The 15,685-nt window shown below is 33.0% G+C and overlaps 1 long non-coding RNA gene across 1 annotated transcript in view; it reads left to right on the top strand.

Moving 5' to 3' along the window:
• LOC109183707 overlaps positions 1-15,685 on the top strand; it is a 26,160-nt gene extending 10,475 nt beyond the window's left edge. Inside the window, exons 2-3 of the long non-coding RNA XR_002054602.1 lie at positions 2,562-2,566; positions 15,675-15,685. This is a non-coding gene — a long non-coding RNA (uncharacterized LOC109183707). The remainder of the gene's footprint in view (positions 1-2,561; positions 2,567-15,674) is intronic.

Genomic DNA, 15,685 nt, shown 5'->3' with positions numbered 1-15,685 from the left:
AAATTTTGAATTATGAAAAAAAAAAAAAAAACTTGTAATTTACACCTTTCAATTTCTATGAGGGCATTTAAGTAATTGATGTAATATAACTTAAAATATAACCTTCAACCAAACAAGTTAATGTTACATTCCTACAACTTTAACCAAACACATCAGGTAATCTTACATTCCCAAAATCTCACATTACTTACTCCCAGGTAATCCTATTACCTGGGGTAATCAAAGATTCCTTGAACCAAACGCCCCCTTAAGGATAAATTAGAAAATCCTAAGGAAAAATTAAAATCTGATCAATCTGAGCCATTCGTTTGATTAAAAAATTTGAGCGCCATTTTTTCTACCCATTATAGGCCTAACTCTCTTGAGCTCTTATTAGTATAGTAGATATTTTTCCTTATAAATATTACATTTTTTCTCAATAGTAACTCTTCAACCTTGCCAAGTACTTTGTGCTCATATGGTATGTAGTGATTTCCCTCATGTGAGAGGTTCATGAGAAAGTATATTTGAAAAAATACTACAATGTAGTAAAGTTAGTAACATTCAAAAAGAAAATAACTCTTCAACCCTAATACTAAATTTTTATTTAAATGTATTACATTATTTTTAATAAAAAATATCACAGTTTCCAAGTATTGCGATTTTTAACAATTAATCATTTTTTCCTAATTAGTATTACACTTTTTCTCATAAGTAACACTTCAACCCTTAAATATTGCATTTTTTTTTTAATTTGAAAGTATTATTACTTTTTTCCTTAAAAATATTATATTCCCTTATAAATAACAATTAATTTATCACTAATTAATATTAAAATTTCCATCATAAGTATAACGTTTCATATAGACCCAATCCGTCATACGGATAAAAATAAAAATATGTGAGAGGGTCTCACAGGAGAGTCATCCAACTACTTTTTATATTATTGTTATACAACTAAAAGAAAAGAGTAAGATTGAATCTAAAATTTCTTTATTCTTTATATTATATTATATATTAGATATTAGAACGTTTTTATTAAATTTTTATGGAAACTATGTTACATTAAAAAAAAAAAAAAAAAAAAAAGGATGGAGGAGGGGAAAATGAAATTGCTATCTTCAATTTACACACATCTTTGACGAATCTTATGCTAATTAAAAGACATGCGAGGGATTTCAACCATAGAAGAGTTAGTAATGATAGTTGTGTCTTTCAATTCAGCGATACCCATTCTCTCTGATCTCTCTCTCTCTCTCTCTCTCTCTCTCTCTCTCTTCTTAAGAAAAAAATAAAATAATAAAAATACAATTGTGCTCTCCTTTGAACCTCTAACTTAAGCATCAAACCAATTGGGTGTGAACCAATCCTGAATATGCCATGAAGGTTGTAGTGAAGTACGGAATCAAAGCTTCTTTTGTGGATTAGTGGATCTAAGAACCCGAATTTTGTATCCCTTCTTCAATAACACGGTTTAAATGCTAACAACCATTAGTTTGAATAAAAAGAATTTGATTCTCTTAAAGTAACAAACTATGTTTAAACCTTGTGAATGAAAAAAAGTTGTTAGAGATCAAATTCTTGATATAAGTCTTACATCGATTACTGACAAGAATCTAAGTTAATATATAAGACATGAGTTAAATGTATACTCGTAAACTAGTTTTTGTAGTGTAATTAAGGCACGTGTTCGTATCATTTGATATCCAAACTATATCAATGAGTTGAGTGCACGCTAGGCAACTTGAGGGATGATGCATTTGCGGATAACTGACAGAGATAGCACGAGGACATGCCATCTTAAGGGGGCATGAACTCTTCTACATCATTTTAGTTAATTTAAACCTTAATGAAGTAGGGGTCTCATTATATTCTTCTAAATTAGTGGATCCGTCTAGTATAACCTGGTTTAAAATACTTACGGTTATTGATTTAAGTAAAAGAAATTTCATTCTCTCGAAGCATGTGTTTGTATGAGTTGATATAACATGGACCAAACCTTGTAAGGTAGACCTTGGTCCTAAACGAGGTATAAATTGTATATTTTTAGTATTGGAATTGTGAATTTCTAGAATAGAAATTGTATTTCTAAGTCAAAATACATAACAACTGTAGAATGTTCACACATCATAATCTGTTAATATTGTGTGATTACAGTATTTGAAAGGAACTTGTGAATACAAAACAAGAAATCAATTACATATATGCTAACATTGTGTGTTCGTAGTATACAAATCGTGAATATTTTAAAGATAAATTGTGAACATTTGGACCCGGGTCCACATTGTAAGGTGGACTCAAGTGCACAGAATAATTTGGGTGTTTACACCTTGTAATTTATGAAAGAAATAACATGCATTGAAAGAGTTATATACATATTTAATGTAATTAATTAATATACTTAAAAAGCAAAGATTAGTTGAGACCTTTACATGGGTAGGACTTAACCACCTGGGAGGGGTAAGCATCATTTTTGTGCATAGCATGCAGCTTGACATAAGGAGGGGTGTCACTATATTCTTGTGAGCATAAAGTGGCGGCCACAAACGCCTTGACGAAGTTGCTAATAATATGGATGAGAGATCTCGTGAAATAGGAGTGGTCACAGGGAAATGCCGTGGTCCTAAGTAATGGTGGTCCTCATAACCAAACTTCAATTCAATTCCCTTCATTTCTAGGCTCTTTCTGAATCCCCATCTTTTGTGGTCCTCCACCTCAAATTTTACCCAATCTCAAAGCACATCTGCTACTTCACCCCATAAAAACACATTTTTTCTACCCCTAGATAGATGTCAATTAATTAATTTCATAATATCAATCAAGGGTTTTGCTCCCAAGAGTTAGGAGCATGTTTGTTGTAATATTATTATAGGCAAAATAGTTTTTTTTTTCCTGTTCTATATTTATATAGTGTAGTGATTTCAATTCTTCAATTGCTGACATGAACATGACTGATGCTTCAATTTGTTGTTTTTTATAAGGAGATTAATTGTTAAAACTCATCACATTTGCATTGTATATAGTACATCAATAAATGTAGAGTGTATTAGCCAATATGGATAAATTAAAATTGTAATTTATAATTTTAAAACATTAAGGGCTCGTTTACTGACCGGAGAATTTGAGAATATAAAATAGAAAACATGTTTAGTAGCACAATTTTCTATTTTGAAAACTGAAAACGTTTTCCAATTTTTTAGAAAACTTGAGAACTTTTAAAAATTGCTTTACAATGGAAAATAGAATCTCTATAATCTATTTGACTATATATCACTATAATAACTACATTCTCGCCATTATCTACTTACATACTTATTACTTACATACTTATTCATTACTATATATGATTACATCCATTATCGTCTTCTTTTAATTATCAACATCTTCTATCTTTTCTACTCACATTTATTTATATAAATATAATTTATTTGTTTATGATTAAAGCTAGACATTATTCACATTATCACAATTAAAACTTGAACTCAACACTAAGTTACACATATCTAAGATGAGTTTAGTTGGGGGAATTCAACATTCACATGTGCATATAGATTATAGAGCATGTGCTGTGTGCATATCCTATGTTTGCACAAACCCAATGCTCCATATGCACACACAAATGTTGTATTCCCTCAATTAATCTCTCCATAAATCTGTTTTTTTAATGCACCATATTGGTTCTCATGTACTCATAGGGATGATGGTTCTCATAGGACCAGCACCCTAAATAAATAAATAAATAAATAAATAAATATATATATATATATATATATATATATATATATATATATATATATATATATATATATATATATATTTATTTATTTATTTATATATGCAAGGGATCAGGTGCGAAACTTCTCTCAGGTGAAACATGGGAATTAATCATACTCATTTATCTTGCCAAAATCAACAGCTCTGAATGAAGATAAATTAAAAATAATGCGGCGGCATTATGGTAATTTTGCATATTGTTGAAAGTTTAAGGTGTATAATTGTAAAGCTTAAGGTGCGTATTTTCAAAGCTTAAAGGTGCATAAGTTCAAAGTTTAAGATGCGTAAGTTTATAGCATTACGTGTCTAAATGTGCTTATTAAGTTTAAAACGTAAGGTGCGTAGTAAATAATAATAATAATAATAATAATAATAATAATAATAATAATAATAATAATAATAATTTTTTGATATTTATTTTTTTCTTAAAAAAGGGAAAAAAAAAAAATAAAAGCTCCATTGGTATATCACCAGTGACCTTGCTCTCTTGTTGGCATCCTCCTTCCACCTAAATTTGTTTCAATTTGGATAAACAATTCTTTACCCTAGATCCGAACTGCCTTCATCCAAATCAGACAAAGATGAGTTAATCTTTGTCCGAACAAAGACGAAGATGAAAAGCTAACCTCGTCTTCAACTGTAATAGAAGCCAAGTCTTCTTTCAAAAAAAACATTTTTCAAATATCAAAATTAAATTATTATTATTATTTATTATTAAGTTACATCAATTCTAAAAATACCCAACCTAGTGCCAAATCACTTTAAAAACTCACATAGCATGTCTAGTCAATAGTTTACCTTATGGTAATATGCTAAAACCGCTAATTATATATATATATATATATATATATATATATATATATATATATATATATATATATATATATATATATATATAGAATCGCACTCAGGTGCGAATGCTTCGCCCAGGCGCGAATGCTTCGCCCAGGCGCGAAATAGGAATGAATTCTGTTCGTCCATGAGTCCAGATCTAATGGATGAGAAACACTAATTTTTAAAAAACACGCGGTGACATTTTCGTAAATAATTGAACATCGAAGTACAAGTATAATGTATTACAAGTGCATGTAAAATGTATTATAGGTGCAAGTAAAAATTTACACTGAGCATCAATACTTAGTTGCACCTATAGTTCTAAGTAGTTGCACCTATAGTTCTAAGTAGTTGCACACATAGTTCTAAGTAGTTGCACCTAGGTGTATGAATGTTTGCGAGTGGTTTTCAGGGGTATTACTACCCGCTGAACTCAGATCAATGAATGTTAACAAGGCAAAATTACATGCACTTATAGGTGAAAGTAGGTGCACCTATAGTTATAAGTAGTTGCACCTATAGTTATAAATAGTTGCACATATAGTTATAAGCACACCCAGGTGCATGAATGTTTGCGGAAAGTGAATGCTAACAAGGCAAAATTACATGCACTTATAGGTGAAAGTAGGTGCACTTGTAAGTGATTTTACTTGCACTTCGATGTTCAATTATTTACGAAAATGCCACCGCGTTTTTTTTTTAATGTTATTAGATCTGGACACGTGTCGCGCGCGAATTCGTTCGCTTTTCCCTCCTGAGCACTTATTCGCACCTAAGTGCATCCCTATATATATATATATATATATATATATATATATATATATATATATATATATATATATATATATATATATATATATATATATATATATATATATATATATATATATATATATATATATATATATATATATATATATATATATATAGAATCGCACTCGGGTGCGAATGCTCCGCCCAGGCGCGAAATAGGAATGGATTCTGTCCATCCACGTGTCCAGATCTAATGGATGAGAAATACAGATTTTTTTAAAAAACGCGGTGGCATTTTCGTAAATAATTGAACATCGAAGTGCAAGTAAAATGTATTACAAGTGCATGTAAAATGTATTATAGGTGCAAGTAAAAATTTACACTGATCATCAATACGTAGTTGCACCTATAGTTCTAAGTAGTTGCATCTATAGTTCTAAGTAGTTGCACACATAGTTATAAGTAGTTGCACCTAGGTGTATGAATGTTTGCGAGTGGTTTTCAGGGGTATTACTACCCGCTGAACTCAGATCAATGAATGTGAACAAGGAAAAATTACATGCACTTATAGGTGAAAGTAGGTGCACCTATAGTTATAAGTAGTTGCACCTATAGTTATAAATAGTTGCACCTATAGTTATAAACACACCCAGGTGCATGAATGTTTGCGGAAAGTGAATGCTAACAAGGCAAAATTACATGCACTTCTAGGTGAAAGTAGGTGCACTTGTAAGTGATTTTACTTGCACTTCGATGTTTAATTATTTACGAAAATGCCACCGCATTTTTTTTAAGTTATTAGATCTGGACACGTGTCGCGCGCTGATTCGTTCTATTTCCTTCCTGGGTACTTATTCGCACCTGAGTGCATCCCTATATATATATATATATATATATATATATATATATATATATATATATATATATATATATATATATATATTTATTTATTTATTTTAATTCAGCTTACATATTAAAGTGTCTAATTAAAATACTTTAGCTTAATTGTAGTATTTCTATTAGTTCTAATGCTTATTCGATCCTTTTCTAATATTTTAATATTGTCAACTACCAACCATTGTGTTATGCTGTTATATTCTAGTTTTGGTAGGACCAAAGCATAGAGAAAAATTCAACATGCTATTTATAAAATGTATATTAGGTCAACTACTTAATGATATGTTCATGGATCCGGCCTTCAATCAAAAGTCAAAACGTGCTTTCATTATTTCTTTTACATTTTTTTGGAAAATGAATTTTTTTATCCCTGAGTTATACACCCCTTAAATCATTCATGTATTCACATTAACCTATCAATTATTTTAAAAGTGACGATTTTTCTTCTTGATATGTTAAATAGCCTTTTTATCCTTAGAATAAATATTTCAGTTATTTTTTTTCCAATAAATTATGACCACGGTTTGGTTCAAACCGAACAGACACTATAACAATCAAAAAAAAATTTTTTGGTTACAATTTAGAACTAGAACCCGATATTTGGGTTTCAGTTTATTAAAATCGCGAATAAGAATGGTTGGTTTTGATTCCGAAGTAAAAAAAAAATAGTTTAATTGTTGAATTTATACTATTTTAAAAATAGAAAATAAAATTTTTAAAAAAGTTTGAACCATGCATCGGTTCAAACTAGATCCGAAACCATGAACCGACGGTTCAAAATCAGAACCAAATTGCTATTGAGAATTAGAATAAATGCAAAAAAAAAAAAAACATACATTATTTGCAAATATTATAATTCTAATTTTAAGCTAATGCCTTTTGTTGTTTCGATTTCAAACTGATGATTCACGGTTCAGGATCCAATTTTTCCGGTTTACGATTTTAATAAACTTAAACCCACATATTGAGTTCTGGTGTTGAATCATAACCGAAACCTTTTGATTTGATTGCTATAATGTCCTGTTTATTTCGAATCAAACCGTGTTCATCCCTATATAAGTAATAATTTGTTGGAGAAGAAAAATAAATAAAATATTTATTTTTAAGGTAAAAATGTCTATTTAATATATCAAAGAGAAAAAGTACTGTTTTAAAATATTTAAGGGGCTAATGCAGATACACGAATAATTCAGAGAAAAAAAGTGTAATTCAGAAGAAAAACGTCAAATGTTCCATAAATTTTTTTTAAAAAAATTTTCGCATGAACCTATTTTTGGGTAGCCCTTCAATGATGGAAGAGGTGCATTATATTACAAAGACTTTGCGGGGTGCCCGGTGCGATAGTGCTATGTAAGATTTTTTTTTTTTTTTTAAATAAATAGTTTAAAGTGTCTTATTATAATTTGGCCTTTGTTAACATTAATGATCAACTAGTGAGAAAATTATTTATTTTTATCCCCCCTGACAACTGATGGTAATCGATCAATATATTGGATAAGAAAATTTCTGTTTATGACGCGATATGTAGTATGGGGATGCCTGACTTGGGCAAATTATACCATAGAATGGGGTTCATGTGATATTATGGACAGTGGTCTAAAATGACATTCATTTTATGCATTTGTAATTAATATAATATGTGTTTGTAGTTAACATATTATATGCATTTAATTTATTTATAGACATATAATTTATTAACTGAAAATACATAAGAGTTTATTTTATTTTTGGTTCAAGACTTGTAGGTGTCATTTCACTTTTAGTCTCTTTTTTTTTTTTTTTTTTTTTTTTTTTTTTTTTAATATTTCAACTTGCATGTACTTAATGCAGAAGGTGATGAGCCATCTGCATCCCATATGGTACTCTATTTATGTCTTGACGGACTTGGATCTCACCTTCCCAACTTCCCAACAAAATCAGCTTTTAATATCCCCACTTATACAAAAAAAAAAAAAAAAGAAAAACAAAAATAAAGTGGATATACCATCCAGATTCCAGGCTGAATACATAAAATATCTAGTCAGTATCCCACTTTGATTCTGTGAACCCCACATATCTATACATTTTTATATATCATTCGTTTCATCTCCATAGTATACTACACTACTACACAGTCAGCACGGTACTATATATAATTATTACGTATCTGTATTTTGTATTTCAATATAATAAAGATAAATAACTAATTAACAAATATATAATTTTTATAATCTCCAATCATATATAGTAGGATTTGATGCCATGTCTATATATATTCCCACACACCTCATGGTAGAGTACGTTCAAATTTGCAAACGTCTTAGATCAACTATTAGCTCACCTAAGCATGTGTATTCGTTGGAACTCCACACACACATATATATACAGATAGTTGCATTCTGGTGCGAATGGCTCGCCCAGGAGCGAAATGCGAATGTCTGCTATTCGTCCACGTGTCCAGATTTAATGGATGAGAAACGCTGATTTAAAAAAAAATGCGATGCCATTTTCGTAAATAATTGAACATCGAAGTGCAAGTAAAATGTATTACAAATGCATGTAAATTGTATTATAGGTGCAAGTAAAATTTACACTGAGTATCAGTACTAAGTGCACCTATAGTTATAACTAGGTGCACCTATAGTACATTATTCTAACTTATAAAACACATTATTCTAACACATGAAGTACATTATTCTAACTCATAAAGTATATTATCTTACCCCAAAAATTTCATTATAACACATAAAGTACATTGTTTTAACACATAAAGTACATTATTCTAACTCATAAAATACATTATCTTATCCAGAAAGTTCATTGATTTAATACATGCACGCGGAACACGATTTTTTCCAAAGTAAAAACAACGTCATTTTGAACTATGGTCCACACAACTGTGTGGATCACAATCTACAAAATAATTTTTCAGAACTTAAGGTTCGGGCCTAGGTTTGAGCCTGTACGCACGTTTTTTATTTTTTATTTATTTTTTAGGCACAAGCCTGAGCCTACAATAGGTATGACCTCGCTTAAAACTTTTTTTAAAGGCCTATTTAGTATGTATGCCATTAAATATAAACTTTGTTGTAGATTTTAAATAGGTTTGAGTCTATTTAAGATCTACACATTATACATTTTATAAGGACTACATATTTGTTAAAAATATTAAACATAATATAACAATAATCGATGAACGTCAGCTACAACAAGTGTGCAGGTAGTGACACCAATAGACGCCATGAACATCAATTGAATTTTAATAAAAAAGAAATTAAAAACTAAGATAAGAACTCAACATCAATCGTCGTCTCACTACATGACCTACACTACTACTACTATGCAGTATGCAAGGATGAGTTTGCTACTCCGCTAAGAGGGAAATATGGAGAGACCAGAAAGTGTGAAAATTAAAAATTAAGAATTTATGTTTTAGAATTTGATATATATAATTAGTTTGGGCTTTAAACATATAGGCCTTAAAATAGGCCTATGCCTAGCCTATTTACTAAATGGCTAGGTCAAGCTGTAGGCCCCTTGATAGGTGATCGACCTATTTCAATCCCTGGTCACAATGAAAAACATAACACAACTATCTATTCCTGTTCTTGATGGAAAAAATTACAATCGTTGCTGCGCTCAAACGACGGTGTTCTTTGATTATCATGATTTGTTGGAAATTGTTGAAACTAGAATACCTGCAAAAATTAGATAATGTAGCTAAGAAGGACAAGAAGGCGTTGTACTACATCCATCAAGGGATGAGTGATGAAACCTTCAAGCAGATTGAATGTGCAAAGACCTCTAATAAGGCAGGGAGCATTATGATAAACTCATACAAGGGTGTTGAGAAAACCAAGATAGTACGTCTTCAAACATTAAGGCGTCAGTACGAGCTATTGCAGATGGAGTAGGGTGAAATGATTGATTCCTATATTAATCGTGTTTTAGCATTGTCCAACAACATAAAGAACATTGGCAAAACTCTCATGGAACAAAGTAGGGTCGAAAAAACTTTGAGAACCTTGATTCTAAGGTTTGAACATGTTGTGACTGCGATTGAAGAAGATAATGATCTAACAACAATGACAATCAAGTCATTGTATGGTTCATTGAAAACACATGAGCTGAGATTGAAGGAAAATAACAACAAATTTGAGAAGTCGTTGGAACAAGCTCTTTAAGTGCAAGCCTTGATCGGTGATTTCAGTAGAAGATCTAGAAATTCTCAAGGTAGAGGTAGCGGAAGAAATATCAATCATTCCAACAAAGGTCATGGTGAACAAAACAACACATGTTCTAACACAAGTTTCAACACGCGGACTTCGAGAGGTTGAGGTCGTAAACAAGGCAAAGGGAAGCCTGACAAATCAAATGTCGAGTGCTACTGCTGTCACAAATGTGGTCACTATGCAAATGAATGCTGATATAAGAATGACAGCCAAACTGCTAATTATGCACAAGAGGTCGGTAATTTAGATGGTGTTGGAAGTGTTGTTGGAACAGACCATGATATTTTGATGGTTTCTTCATCAAACAACAATCCACATTGACACACGCGGTATTTGGATATTGGCTGCACAAATCATATGTGTGGCATGAAAGAGTTGTTCATTGAGTCTGATGAATCATTCCACACAACTGTTAAGTTTAGTGATGGTAAGACCATTCTAGTGACCGGAAAAGGGTAAATACTCATCGCATTGAAGAATGGAGATCTCAGATACATTTCTAATGTTTTCTACGCAGGGCCCTTTAAATAAAAGATGGCGTCCTGTGCAATCTCTTAAATTGGGCCCAATTTTTTCAAATAATTTGTATATATAAATAATAGTTCTCCAAAAAGTTGTGTCAAAAATTCAAAATATAAATATTGTATAAAAAATATATCTAAAATTTTTAAAAAGTGACATGCGCCGTGCACATTTAGACGCAAAATCATCTACCAAACTTTTAATATGAACTTCATTGACCAAAACACATTTTCCTATACCTTTTTTAAAAATCTTGCAACAAAACAAAACACCTCGTCAAGTTCTTTTGAATATACAAGTCAATCTTGATCACACTTCTCTTTATTTGGCAAATATCTTGTGTAAAATGCTAAAGAAAATTTTCTAAAGAATTTATCTTTAGGACCTTTATTTATTTATAAATCTCTTTTAGGACCATCTTTCACAAGAATATCTGTTAATTTAGAATCAAGGGCATCCCAATTTCTTGGATCATATATGTCAAATAAAAACGAATTATTTGGTTTATCATTGTGACCACATCATCTAAACAACTGTTAACATTCTTATTATTTTCATTGTCACAGTGATACCTATTATCGTTGTTCATACTATCATTTAAATTTTTTCCAATCTTACAATCATCCTGATCTTCTATATGAAAATTAATATCTAACAAATTTTCCTTGGCATCATCTTTTTACACATCTATTTGAGTTTCTTTTGTAATGAATTTTTCAAGAGCTCCCTTTTTAGATTGAGTTAGTTGCTCAATTCTTCTTTTATTTTTACGCTTCTTAAACTCAGATGAATATTTTTTAGAAGACATAATTATAAAACCCTAAAGAAAAAATAAGAATTTATTAAGAAACTCCATTAACAAATAATTAATTAAGAAACAAATTCTTGAATAAATTATTCTAAAATCAGAATTATTAAGTTAGGTAAATAAAACAATAAATAATAATTCTGAAATATTTATGTAACACCCCGTGTTACGGCCTCTAACCCGAACTAATTATTTAATTGAGTAAAAGATAATTTTGGTCCTAGATTTATAGTGGCACGGACAATTTTAGTCCTTAATAAAAAAATTAGACAATTTATGGACACTCTTATTATGACGAGGACAATTTTGGTCCTCCGTCTATATTTCAGTTAGATGGCCGTCTAATATGAGGACAATTGCGTCAATTTACTCTATCTTCTTCTCCAACCTTCACTTCTCTGTAACTTCATCTTAATTTTTTAAAATGAGAGTCACGGCACCAACCAACCAACCAACCAACTAGCTTACAGTCAATCATAAAGAAAACTCCCCTTCACCAAATTATACTTCACAATGTCGACAACTCGATCAAATTCTCTACACGTACGGCAGAAGGCAGGCAAGATCAAGGTGGTGCCAGGTGTTTGTGTTTTTGTCACAAAGATACAAATGAGCTCGACTCAAGTCAATGCCACGCCGAGGGAACAAATGAGCGCAAGATTTCAGCTCCAAAGCCACCGCTTCATTTGTGTTTTGATTTTGCGGGGTGGTGGATTTGAGGAGGAGCTGAAATGTTAGTCCAAGATCGAAACGGGTCGACCCGAAATCTCCCAAGGGGTTGAAACCCAGCAGAGATTCATTGCCTCGCTCTTGCATTCCCTAGACCAAAAACCTCGATTTTACCTCATGGGTTTCGGAGAATCTATACAAGCTCCTCACCATTGTGCTCCTCGTAGCCACCGTCGTCGGTTTATTCTATTTCTGCAACGTCGCCGAGGGCTCAAACGCCTTGCTGTGCATTGAGTCCACGCAGGCGCACTCTGTTAAACCCCATATGCCTCAGATCAACTGGAATGACATCCCTGCAATCCTAGATAAGTCTTCTCCCTATGCGAATTTCCGATTCGAGAAGTGGATCATTGTGTCCGTGTCTAATTACCCGTCAGATTCACTCAGGAAGCTCACAAAGTTGAAAGGGTGGCAAGTTTTGGCTGTTGGGAACTCGAAAAATCCCCAAGATTGGAGCTTGAAAGCTGCAATTTACTTATCTTTGGAAGCACTTCGATATCGAATTGGTTGGGGAGACTGCTAGGCAGGAGGTTATTTTGCAGTATAGTCATGAAAATCCTAATAGGACTGTTGTTAACCCTTATATACATTTTAGCCAAAGGTCAGTTTGGCCAAGAGGTTTGCCATTGAATAATGTGGGTGAGATTGAGCGCGAGGAGTTCTACGCCGAGGTTTTTGGTGTGAGACAATTCATTCGGCAGGGAATTTCAAATAGTTTGCCTGATGTTGATTCGGTTTTCTATTTTACTAGGAAGTCAGGGCTTGAACCATTTGATATTCAGTTTGATGAGCGTGCTCCAAAGGTGGCATTGCCACAAGGGACAATGGTGCCAGTGAATTCTTTCAACACCATATTTCAATCGTCTGCATTTTGGGGTTTGGTGTTGCCAGTTACAGAGAATTGAAGGTCGGAGAAGAAGATAGCGTGGAAATTGACGCAATTGCCTTCCTCTTAGACGACCATCTAACAGAAATATAGACGGAGGACCAAAATTTTCCTCGTTACAATAAGAATGTCCACAAATTGTCTGATTTTTTTATGGAGGACTAAAATTGTCCGTGCCACTATAAGTCTAGGACCAAAATTGTCTTTTACTCTTATTTAATTACTTACCATTAAAATAGAATTGAATTCCCTTAATTAATTAAGAAGGGTCCACCATGGATCATAGACCCTTATCCCTAAACCAAGTCCTTAGTCCTATAAGGAATAGAATAAGTAGATCCTTACCATTCAGACCCTAGTTAGGACTCTTAAGTATATATAAGGACCTAGGAGACAGCTAGAAATCACACCACAATAGATTCCACCAAACAAGAATTCCCAAGAATTCCCCTATCACCAAACGTAGGAGAAATCACGAAGAAGAAATCTTAGAGAAAGAACCTTAGTAGCTAAGGATTCTAATTAAGGCTAAGAGGTAACTCATGTCTCAAAAAAACCTATTTTCCTTGCTATAATCTTCTTCTTTGGCTCCTTTGATATGCAATTCGATGCTTGTGTCTTGATAAGGCTTTTATGATGATTATGAGATAATCTTGATGTTTATGAGATGATCTGGATATTGAAGTGTTGATCTTGATGCTTGTGTAATAATCTTGATGTTCTTGATTTTAAGATAAATTGTGATCTTGTGCTTTAAATACGACTAGAGCCCTAGGGTTAAATCGTGGATTACGTATTGTGACATTCTTGGTATGTTTGGGTGCGATTATGCATGATCGGGTATTGAGTCTTAGTATGTTTAGGAGTTGTGTTAGGATGTATTTAATGTGATTCTTGGTTTTAATCCATTACTTGATTACATGGTGTCGTCGTTTGTGTTTAAGCGTGTCTGGACATGGTTTCGGGTTCCACGAGAGATCTCGGGATCGAATTATTACATAAGAGTCAGTGGGGCGTAGGTGGGGGCAGGGGTACCGGCCACTTACCCGCTGCCCCATGGGACCGCCTGGCAGCGGGCAGGCGACTGCCCGCCGGGCACCTACTGCCTCGTGATGTGCCGTAGGCGGGCAGCCGGCGGGCCACCTGCTGGAATTCCAGTGTGGAACATGGTGGTTTTCCCCGTGTCCCGTGGTGTCCCATTGGACCCCGTTTGTCGTGCTTGAGTCTAGTTTGATGTATCGGGTACCGTTCGTAGGATAAAAGAGTCTTGTGTATTGCATGCTAGTCGAATTGGTATCCCGTTGGCCTAGGAGAAAGGTGCATGAACCCCTTAGACGTATCTCTAGTAATGTGGTTGACCACGCATAAGTTATATATGTATGATTTCCCCCTCCTTATGTGTTAATGTGGGTTGCATGTGCTTGGCTATGTGTTATTTGTGCATGATACCCCAATTGGTTGCGATCAATTGGCTATACAGGCAGTTGGATGGGTTGAGAACCATCAGCTGTTAACCCGGCCGGTTGCGATCGGACAGGTATATAAATATATATATAGGGCTGTGGTCAATAATCTGGTTGCGATCAGACATACATACTATTCAGGCTGCGGTCCACCGTTTAGTTGCGATCAAACGTTATAAATAAGCTGCGGTTCATTGATTGGTTGCGATCAATCTCCTTGTGCTGCGGTACAGGCAGGGTGCTTCTGGGCCATGCCAGAGCTATATGCGCTGGCGCTTCGTGTATGGGCGCGTGAAGGGTCCTGCGACACCGCCAAATGTGTTTACGTGTTCAGATAATTATTGAATACTGATATGAATGATGTGAAATAGTCTTGTGACCTTAGGGTATATGATAGTATCTTTATATGCGTGATTATATCTGATGAATATGCCTACCCTTGCTGAGTCTATTCTCGATTTTAAATTAGAGTTTCATAAGTATATTTATCCATTCCGGCTTCAAAATGGTTTTCCTTTTATATATATATATATATATATATATATATATATATATATATATATATATATATATATATATATATATATATATATATATATATATATATATATATATATATATATCTACCTATATTGTATTTTAACGTGTTAGAATGGGTTACCAGCATTATTCGCTGAACAGATATATTTGACTTTCAGGCACAGATGAGTAGCTCCGAAGCGCGCTAGAGGACCCGGGGCTTAGTTAGTTTAGTTCCTTATCGGCCTGCGAGCCATGATGATGTACTTGACATTGATTCGAGGATTTCTGATGTTTAGATAGTTTAGCA

Source organism: Ipomoea nil, unplaced genomic scaffold, assembly GCF_001879475.1.
Source record: "Ipomoea nil cultivar Tokyo-kokei standard unplaced genomic scaffold, Asagao_1.1 scaffold1149, whole genome shotgun sequence".
Classification (NCBI taxonomy): domain Eukaryota; kingdom Viridiplantae; phylum Streptophyta; class Magnoliopsida; order Solanales; family Convolvulaceae; genus Ipomoea; species Ipomoea nil.
This window is presented reverse-complemented; position numbering and strand designations above follow the sequence as displayed.